Raw genomic sequence first — 11,192 nt, forward strand, 5'->3', positions numbered from 1 at the left:
GATCCAAGCAGAAAAGGGTAAGGAATGATAGAATCCTAAACCCTAGCTCATGGTTTCCCTGGCCAGGCTGCTTAGTATCTGGCCAACATCAAATGAGAACTGAATAGGATCCAAATGGCAAGGCCACCCCCGGGGTTCTTTCAGTAAAGAAATGGGGGACTATGTGCTGTAGAATGTGTCAGACTTGGCTACTTCTTCAGCTGGTCTGGCCTAAATGTTTTTCTTTGTCACATGCATAGTAATTAGAACTGTTGCTGGGCCCAGGTTATCTACGGAATGGTTTGGGAGAGCTAAGGGGAATGACTATGCTGTAAAAACATGAGGCAACAATAAAGCATCCCAAAAATCCCCAAACGGCCCGGGCCTGGTGGTGTGTGCCCAGAGTCCTTGGTCATGGTGGAAGCTAAGGCTGCTGACTGACGAGTTCAGGAGATCTGAGCAGCAGTTGAGGGGTTAAGCTGAGGAAGTGTCTGCACTAAGTCTGGGATCAACAGCGTGGGTCCCGGGGAGCAAAGGGCTATCAGCCTGCCTAAGAAGGGCTGGGACAGCTGGGGTGGGTGAACCAGCTCTGCTTAGAAAAATGGAGCAGACTAGGGCTTCCAAATAGATCGGGACTGGAATCAGGCTCCTAAGTGGCCACTCCACTTTAAGTCTGGTCAAAATAGGAAGATCCACGTTCTAAAAATAAACAAACAAACGAATGAATAGATAGATAGATAATTGGATAGATAGATAGATGGATGGATGGATAGATAGTTGGATAGATGATGAATAGATGGATAGATAGGTAGAGATAGATGGATAGATAGGTAGATAAGCAGATAGATATTTGGATAGATAGACAGATAGAGATAGGTAGATAGATAGATGGATAGATACATAGACCTTTTAAAAGCAAAGGGAACAATGTGAGGCCTGGCAGAGTCTCCTTTGCCTGTAGTTCCATGTGTATGTTATCCATTCATTTGCTGGTCTATACCACACAGGCCACAGGCCCCCTTGGAGCTGGACATATTGCTTTGCCCACCGACCAGTCATCCAATCTTGGACCATCCCAGGACTAAGAAGGCACCATTCTGAAGTGCAAGGGCAACTTCCAACACATTCTCTTCATCATTTCAAGGACCGTGGGGCACTTCTTGCTCATTTAAGTAGGAGGAGATTGGGATGAAGACTAGGTAAGGAACTTCTCCCCAAACAGCCTGCCTATGGAAGGCATCTTGACCAACTCATCATGCATTCATTCATTCTTTCATTCAGTGATGTATGATGTTGGGCATCATGATTGGGTAGGAAGAGCACTGGATTCTGAGTGAAAACCACCACTTAGGTTTGAATGCTAACTCTACTACTTAATAGCCATGTGACCCTGAGTTAACACCCTAACCTTAGCTTCCTCATCTGCAAAACAGAGGAAGTAACAGCATTTACTTCCCACAGTCATTGCAAGGATCAAATGAGATAACATGTGTAAAGTGCTTTGCAAACCTTAAGGTTTTAGCTATCATAAAAATTGTGGCTATTATTACCAATAATAACAATAAACTGTAATAGAGATATGTAAAAAATAATAGCTACCATTTACATATTGCTTTAAGTTTTAGAAAGCACTTTACATAGTTTATCTTACTTTATCCTCACAAGAACCCTTGGGAGGTAGGTGCCGTCATTATCCCCATTTTACAGATGAGGAAACTGAGGCAGATGTTAAGTGACTTGCCCAGGATGACACAGCTAATGTCTGAGGTCAGATATGAACTCAGGTCTTAAAAACTACAAGTCCAACGCTCTATCCACTGTGCCACCTAGCTGTTATTATTATTGTTGTTGATGTTGTTATCATTATTATTATTATTATTATTATTATTCCCCTCCCCTTAATGCTAGTACCTTCCCTCTCAGACTACCTCCAAGTTAGCCTGTATAGATCTTGTTTGTATGTAGTTGTTTACATGTTATCTCCCTCCCTTAGACTATAAGCTCCTTGAAGGCAGAGACCATGTTTCTGCCTTTCTTTGTATGCCCAGTGCACTCTGCTAGGCACATAGTAAACCTTTGATGCCCTCTTATTGACTTGAGCAGATCAACAACTGTTCTGCAGCTCCCAGTTTAGGACTTGATGGGGGTGAGGGAGGCAATGAAGGATGGTGCTGTGCTCAGAGTCACCCAGCCAGGATGTATCAAAGGTAGGACTTGCACCCAGGTCTTTCCTAATTGCAAAGCTTCCTCACTTGACCCATCATGCCACACTGCCTTACATCAGCAGTGACAGCAACATTATCTCTTAGCCACTGTCTGACTGTGGGCAAGGGAACTTCCCGTTCCCCTCTCTAGCTCCTGGTTACCCTCTTTGCATAATGAGAGGATTGGCCCAGATGATGTTGAAAGCTCCTTCCAGCTCTGGATTCTCTAAGTGATCAGGGGTGAGGCAGGATGCCCTACCTGGAGTGGGAAGTGTGGAGCATCTGGAAACCAGCCCAAACCTCTCTTTCTCCATGCCAGGGGCCTTCGTGCCAGCAACCTGGGGTGGTGAGGAAGGGAGAGGCCAAAGGTAGAAGCAGAAACAGTTTCCTGATGATCTTCTAGGGCCAGACAGGCCAATGGAGGCCTGTGAATGGCCAGGAAGTGGGGTTAGAAACTATGATGGAAAAGTCCTCACCCCATACAAACCACTGAGCAGAAAAGTGGGAAATGAAGAAGCCTGGAGGCTGAGAGGGGAATCGCCTGTAAGGAAGGATTTGAAGCTTAGAGTCCAAAGGCTTGAAATTCTAATCCCTGATATTACTTACTCCTGCTATGAGTTTAGCAACTGGACCTCAGTTTCTCCATGTGTAAAAATGAGGAGGTTGCACAAAATGATCTCTAAGGTACTGAGGACCCCAGCGTGGATGGTGTTTCTTTTCCAGATGAGGACAAGAGACACGAGCCACACGGGGCAGAATAGTAGAGATGGCATGTTTATTTTTACAAGAGTGAGGCCTCAGGGCTGGGAATGAATTCCTTGCCCCTGGAAATGGGCCATGACAACTGGTGACTCTCTGTCTCCATTTCCAGAGCCCACAGTAAAGAGAAACGTGCCTATCTATGTCTCCATATCAATACAGTCAGGATTTTCTCTCTGTTGATCAGAGGAGAAGGAAAAACCTAGATGTGGAAGGGAAGGGTGGCACTGGACTGGGGACCTATGTTGGATATCTATCTATAGGGCCAAAGGATCCTAGATGGGAAACTGGAAGGGTCCTCAGAGGTCATCTAGTTTAGCCTGTCCATTTTACAGATGGTAAAACTGAGGCTGTAAGAGAAGAAGTGACTTTCCTGGAGTTACTTGAGTAGCAAACTCACGCCCTTCCCATACAACTTCAATATCTCCTATCTGCCCCCCCTTTTTTTAGGGGATTGTGGTTAAGTGACTTGCCCAGGGTCACACAGCTAGTAAGTGTCAAGTGTCTGTTCTGAAGCTGGGTTTGAACTCAGGTCCTCCTGACTTCAGGGCTGGTGCTCTATCCACTGCACCACCTAGCTGCCCCTTCTAGGGCCTTTTCACTACAGAAGCAAGGACAGCTTGAAGGCACTCCACCTTGTATCTTCTCTCAGATAGAGCCCCAGATTGGGGGTCAAGAAAACTTGGATTCAAATTCTGACTTTTCTGATTAGCTGACTGATCGTGGGCATATCTCGTTCTGGGCTTCAGTTTGCTTATCTGTAAAATGGTGGGGTTGGACTAAATGGTCCCTGGAGCCTCCCTTCCCAGCCTCTCCTCACCCATGTCCCAGCCTCCAGCCCTAGCAGAACTTTTCTAGCCGACAAGGATGAATGGGAAAGAGCTGGACGGGAGAGACCGAGGGACAGGAAACGCCAAACAGAGAAATGTATTCTATAGCTGAGCCCTGCAGAGTTTCCTGTTTGCTGCTAACCCTGCTCAGGGCCTCCCCATTCTCTCCTCCCCACCCCACCTCCCCTGACAGGCTTTTTCCCTCTCTCCCCCTCCCTTCCTCTTCCCTCCTCTTAACCTCCCCCAACCTCCAACTAGACCTGTACTCTCTGTCCTCCAGCTAAGAACAGGACCCTGAGTTCCTAGATCCCCAAGCTCCAGACAGACCCAGGCCAGTTGCCTGTCCTCTCTCATTTTTACCCCTAGGAGAAGCACTAAGATCCAAAAAGTCTAAAACGAGAAGGGACCTCATGCGTCAAGTATCCAACCCCATCATTTTACACGTGGGCAAGGCGAGGCCTAAGCAAGGGACAAGCCCTTGTTCAGGGCTAGGTATAAAGAACACAGCCAGAATTGGGCCCACGCTCTCTTTTTCCAAATCCGAGTGTACTGGGTTCTTCCCAGAGATTTCTGGCTTAATTTTCTCTGGCCCTAATAGGATGATAGATTTAGAATAGGAGGGGACCCCTGAGGTCCTGCAGTCTAATCCTTTCTTTTTACAGATGAGCAAACCGAGGCCCAGAGATTTAATGACCTGATAAAAGAGGCAAGAGATAAAGCTGGGATTTCAACCCAAGTTCCTCTGCCTCCAAATACACTTTCCCCTATTCCAAGCTGACTCAGATAAGTAAAGGGGAGCCCCACTGGTTATATCCCTTGGGGGAAAAAATGGGAAGCAGGGAAAAAAAGAAATCCAGGGAGTCAGTGTTGATGTATTGGAACAAGCTCTGCTTTTGGGTGAAGTCTTGACTGGGCTACTTAATAACTTCATGACCTTGGTCAAGTTATTTAGTAATAATAATAATAATAATAATAATAATAGTAATAATTTCTCTCATTTATATAGCACATTAAGGTTTGCAAGGTGCTTTAGATATAATGTCTCATTTGTTCCTCACAACAACCCTGTACGGTAGGTGCCATTATACCCACTTTACAGATAAGAAAACTGAGGCTGAAAGAGATTAAATGACTTGGCCCAGGAACACATACGGGAGAGACTGAGGGACAGGAAACGCCAGACAAGATTTGAACTCAAGTCTTCCTGACTCCAAAGCAAGGTCAGCACTCTATCCACTGTTCTACCTTGCTGCCTGAATCTCAGTTTCTTTGTCTGTCAAACAAAGGGTTTGAACTAGATAATTTCCAAAGTTTCTTCCAGGCCTAGATTTTATAATCTTATGACCTGGATTCAAGCCCCAGATCTTCCATGAACTATGTTCCCAAGTCAGATTGTTGCCCTTCTCTGGGTCTGAAGTTTCTTCTGGTTAGCCTCAATGGTACCTACTAGCTCTAACATCTTTCCATCTGTGATTATTCATTTCTGTAACATGAGAATTTCCTAATAATCTCATCCTATACTCCACGTAAAGAAAACAGAGCAGTGCTAGGGGACCGGGATCCTAAATTCCTTTATGGCAGGTGCTATCTCATTTTCATCTTTTCCTAGTCTTCATCTAGCCTAGTGCTTGGAACTTAGCAGGTGCTTAATAAATGTTTGGTCATTGATTGATTCATTCTCTCCTTGACTGGTGGGGGGGGGTTGGGGATCGGGGAGGTGTATCAGAGTGACAGGTGTTCAGAAGACACCAATAATACAAAATAGAAGTTGGTTAGGAAATCAAGGAGCAGGGAAGTGGGGAGCAGGACACTTGGGTCTAAGCCTCTTTTGCCCTCTTGCCTACGCTTGCACAAAGCTTCACAAGATTTCTTCTGCACTTGCTTATAAATAGGTCTATTTATAGCCGTGCCCTTCCCCCCCTTTCCTCCGCCCCCCGCTGCCCGCGTCACCTCAGCTCTAGGAACGAATAAGCTAAGACCCGTGAAAAAGAAGAAGTGAGTTGCCAAGGACTTGGGTTTGTTTGCAGAAGAGGGGCCCTCGTCTCTGTTTCCTGATTTTGGCTTGGTTTCTTAGAACACCCTGAGGGTAACAGTTATGTTAATCATACCCACAACCCCACAGAGTAGGGGCCTGGCGGGGGATGATGAGGTAGGTGCACGATGCCGTCATGGAAAAAGTACCACCGCCAGAAGCGGGAGACCCCCGTTCAAATCCCGAGTCTTCACTTATGATCTGGTGGACCTTGGGAGAGTCGGTCAGGTTTTCTGGGGCTCTGTCGGCTCTACCAAAGACCACCCTGTGTGTCCATGGGTACTTCATTTAGGTCTTCTGGGCCTCAGGCAACCCTAACACTCCCAGACCGTGGGGAGTTCTCTTGAAGATGAAATCAGCGGTCCTTGACTTGTAGTTATTCCTAAAAGGGCAAAATGGAGTGTTTTGTTAAGTCCTTTCTCACTAGGCAGCGTCGAGGGTGTTGGGAGACAACAGGAGGTTTTCTCAGAGATGACCGGGGACTTGGGCTTTAAAAAAGAGGAGTAGGATTTTATCAGAGAAAGGGACCTACGGCACATTCCAGGCGCGTACCAGGCGCGAACAGTGTAAGCAAAGGCTCATAGGTGGGAGAACACAAAGGCTTATTCGCGAGATCCAGAATAGTTCAGTTTAGCTAGAGTGGAGTGTTTAGGGAGGAGAATTCTTACTCTAAGTTAAGGCTGGTGCGCACACACTCTTACGTGTACACATACATTCTTATCTGAACATATACATGTGGGGGCATATAAACTTGCGCCTTGGACAAAGAGCAGCATCGCCCCACCCCGAGCCAAAGGGACCGGAGACAAAAATCCATTGTGGTGATGGTTGACTCTGCCTGTCTCCTGGTTGCAGGCAAGGGGGCTGGGCAGGCGCCAGGACTGGAAGCCTGCCCATGTGAGATGTACTGTGAGGGGTGTGGGGTGTCCCCACCCCCATACTCCTCATCCCCTGACTCTGCCCCGAGGCCAGAGGCCTGAAATAGATTTGACTTCTATATTTAGGCTGGCTTGTTCAGCACTGCCAGGGAGTTATAAATACCTCCGAGTACATTGCTCCATGCCCCTCCCCTCTGCTGGCCTGCCTCGGCTTCCCAATTCTCTAACTCCCACCCCCCACCCCCCACCCCCGCCCCAGCTCTGAATTTGTACCTGCCCTCAAGGGTTAATTGGGGCCTAGCCTGGCTAGGGGAGGGGCTTTGCGAGGGGCTTTTCCCTATAGGGAAACCGGTAGTTACCACAACTCTAGGCAGGTATATATATTTATGTCTGTATGTAGTTTGCATGTCTATATGTATATGTATATTACATATATGCATATTTCTCATCTTACCTAATATCTACCACCTCCTTTCCTAAGTCATAGGAAATTCAAGAATAATCCATGACCCAGAAACAAACTCTAGGATTTATACAGAGCAGGTTCTATCTTAGGGACTTGTCAATAGTAATCTCTTTGGCTTCTCCCCTTGAGAGGTCTCCCCTGGGAACATCAGAATCTAGCTTATGTCTAGGTCACCATTAAAAAAAAAAGACCCTGGTTCTTGGGTAAGCACTCAGGACAACATAACATGGAATACAGAACAGACTTTATTTAGCCTAACCAATCAAGAAAAAAAAGAGACATAGAGACTCATGTTCAAGCTCACGAACAGTCAAGACAACTTTTGGGGGGGGGGGGTTTCCCCCCTGACACAGCAAAAGGAAGGTGAGGTAGAGAAGGATGTACATGGAATTTCTCCTCCTGGAAGCTTGTTTTATGGGAGTCTGTCAGCACAGCAAATCTGAGGAAGGATGGAAGAGCCATCTTCAACACGTGGGAGTGGGCAGGAGTTCTGGCCCCCCAGTGGAAAGGTCACCTGCAGCAGGCCTCATCCCCTAGCAGAGCCCCCAGTGGAAAGGTCACCTGCAGCAGGCTTCAGGCTAGAGGCCTAACTCCTCTAGCACAGAATTCTCAGAAAGGTAATAATAAGTAGTCTCTAGGGCTGACTCATTAAATGAAATTTTGAACTGTTTATGGTGTCTCTCAGGGGACTTCTTGGCAAGGCAGCTTTGGCCAAGACAGAGGTAGCCCCCAAGCACCAATATCTCCTCAGCAGTGGGGTACTTCTTTCCAGGGCCAGGGATCTGGGGTTCAGGTGGGGCAGGGGATGCTGGGGACCTAGACCGCCTAGGGATAACTGTGAAGGTGTGTCTACTGTGTTGGGGGGCTCCTACCCTAGACCCAGATTTTATCTCATAGAATGGGAGATGAGTCAACCTTGGGTTCTGAGGAGTTGGTGGTGCCGGGGGTAGGGGAGACATTGAGGATGGTAAGGGGTGCTGGGGCCTCGAGTTTCTGGTTACAATTTCCTTGGGTAGAAGGGGCTTGGTCACAGAGCTCACCATCTTTCCTCCATCTCTAGCTTCCTCTCCAGCAGCCTCTGTCCTCCCTTCTCCAGCCTCTACCCCAGGTAACCCCAACTTCTTATCTCCAGAGCCTGAACTCACTGGCTTCTGTTCTTGAGCCTCTGATCTCCCAGGGCTCCATTCTAGAGTCTTCCCAGAGCTCAGTCTCCATTTTCGTCCTTCCATCTGTCTAGAACTCTTCTCTCCAGCCTCTCCTGGCTTCAATCTCATTTCTGCTGCCTCCATTACCCCTGAACTTGGTTGTGGAAACTCCCTAGGACTTAGCTTACATCTCTGTGTCTCCAAAAGTCCTGAGTTCCCCCTGGATTTCCTCTGCATTAGTCTCTGCTCTGTCTTGGATTCCCTTGAGCTCCCTTTGCTTTCTTCTCCTGGGCTCAGTCTACATTCTCCCATTTCACATTCCCCAGAAGTCTGTTCTCGAGCTTTCCCAGAGCTTCTCTCCCATTGCTGTGACTCTGATAGTTCTGGCCTCCTCTCCTCCATCTCCTTGGGGCTTAACCTCCATTCCAAAGCCTCTGCAGGCCTAAGGCTCTGCTCTCTAACTTCTGCTACCCCCAACATCCTTTCTCCAGCCTCCCCCAGGCTCAGCTTCTGCTCTTTTGACTCTCTTCTCGCCAGATTCTGTTCCTGAGCTTCTCTCGGGCCAGTTCTCTGTTTTTGGGTTTCCACTTCTCCTGAAATATGTCCTTGATCCTCAGGTGGCCTCCTGTCAGTGAGCTGCTTTTCTGCACGCCAATGCCACCTCCACTGCTTCTTCTGCACTTGGCAGGGAATGAATGGCAGGGATTGGCATGGAGTCTCTCCAACAATCCCTGTTTCTGGACTGGCTTCTGGGCCAGTTGGTCCCTCTCACCCTGCTCTTGACCTCCAACAGCCTCCTTCTTCTCTGTTCTCTGGGCTGGTAGTTGCAGCTTCCAAAATGGTACAGTAGCCATGGTCCCAGTGGGGTGAGAGAACTGGAGGGGAGAACATGGAGCCATGAGAAAGAGTTGTCAAAGAAAAGAAAGAAGAAAGTGGGAGAGAGTCAGAGGATGAGAGCAATGGTGGGTCAGAGAGGGAGAGAGGAAGTGTGGTATAGGGCTTGTGCGGGGAATACAAGGAAGAATAAAGGAAGAGCTAACCCCTGGGCAGAGGAAAAGATAGGGAGACTAGGAAAGGGAGATGACTACTAGAAGAGAAGAAGGAGAAAGGGAGAAACTAGGAGACTGAGGAACTGAGCATGAGAAATGTAGGGGGAGGGAAGAGACCGAGAGATCTAAGGAAAAAGAAGAAGGCTGGGAGAAAGGAAGAAAAAGCCAAGATAGAATATTGGGATAGGATAAGGGATGATGGAATACTTTAGATGAGAGAAGAGAAAAAAGATGAGAGAAGACACTTTAGAGAAGAACCAGGGGAAGGAACCAAAGGAGAGATGGATATTAGGAGATATGAAGGGTTGTAGCAAAGGAGTTGGGGAAATTCTCCGTACCTTTTCAATGAGCTATAGTTTCCCCAGGATCTGCAGTCCTCCAGATGTATAATACTGTCTTCAGGCTGAGTTTTTCCCCATAAAGGGAAAGAATTTAGGATTGCTAGAATCCAGGAACCTTCTCTAATGGTAGTTCCTATCCCACCTTCCTTTGGGACTGCACAGTTCCTATAACTCACAGCACAGTCAAGTGGAAGGTTGGCTCTGCTTCTCACTTGATTCAGAAACTCCTCCACTAAAGCCTGGTTCCCTTAAGCTGAGCCAGCTTCTCTCCAAAGAGCAAAGCCCTTATATATCTGGCTTCCCATGGTCCCACCTCTCAAGTCTTACTTTTTATCTTGGTGCTAAGTACTGACTTAACACATTGCCTGACACATAATAGATACTTAAATATTTCTTTACTTGAGTGGGTATAGTCAGGGTGTAGTCTAGACCTGTTAACTAGTTTTGAAGAATCAACACAAAAATGATTTCAGTGGAGGGTGTGGATGGATGGGAAGAGTGCCCTAACCAAAAAGTTAGCATAGTCAAGGAACCCATACCCAGTTAAGAGATTTAATCTGTGCCAAAAACAAAGGTGATGAGTAATGAGGATCCAGTATAATGCCTGGGCACATCCTTAACACATCATGGAATGTTAGAGCTGGAAGGGACCTATATTTTAACAACCCCTATAGCTCACACGTGGATAAATTGAGGTTCAAAGAGAAGAGGCCACCCTCAAGGTCATACAAGTGAGTAGCAGATCTGGGACTGCAAACCTCAGACTCCAAGGCTGCTGTACCAGGTTTCCTTCTCTCTCTTCCTGGCTTGGGACAAGTTGTCAGGACTCACAATAGTGGGTGGTGATTCCTGCTGGAGCCAGTGATGGTGCTGGCCTTCCCAGCCTGGCCCCTTCCTCCGCCATTGTCTGTAGTTTGGGGGGTTGGAGGTGTTCCTGTTCCAGGCCTCATGTGATTCTCTGTCTTGTTCAGAATGCACCCTGGCTTTCCTCAGCTCTGGGCAAGGGCATGGTGGCCCCACTGGACAGATGCACTCTCCTCCCCCTTGCAATCCATACAAAGGGAGTAGGCAGTGAATTAATACTTATAATAGCCTTTATATAGTGATTTAAGGTTTACAAAGTGTTTTTACAGATATTATCTCATTTTATCCTGACAACAACCCTGGGAGACAGGTGTTATTATTGTCCCTATTTTACAGATGATGAAACTGAGGCAGAGGTCAAATGACTTGCCCAAATGATCACACAGCTAGTAAAAGTTGAGATCAGATTTGAACTCAGGTCTTTTCTGACTTTAGGTTCATTTTTCTGTCAACAGCAAAGGACAGAAAGGTATTTAGAAGTTTGTTTCTACCATTTTGACCCACCCAGGCAGGAATGTGCTGATAAATGTTTAATAAGGGCTCTTCAGAGAAAGAAAATATAGGTGTGACACATTGCGCCTCCACTGGGGCTGACAGAGGTTAAGTGACTTGACCAGGGTCATACAGCTAGAAAGTATTTAAGGC

General features: G+C 47.0%; 1 pseudogene; it reads right to left on the reverse strand.

Moving 5' to 3' along the window:
- Positions 1-7,506: 7,506 nt before the first annotated feature.
- On the reverse strand, positions 7,507-9,919 carry LOC114035252 (annotated as a pseudogene).
- Positions 9,920-11,192: the final 1,273 nt, after the last annotated feature.

The sequence above is a fragment of the Vombatus ursinus genome, unplaced genomic scaffold, assembly GCF_900497805.2.
Source record: "Vombatus ursinus unplaced genomic scaffold, bare-nosed wombat genome assembly UNPS02009173.1, whole genome shotgun sequence".
NCBI classification, from domain to species: Eukaryota; Metazoa; Chordata; class Mammalia; order Diprotodontia; family Vombatidae; genus Vombatus; species Vombatus ursinus.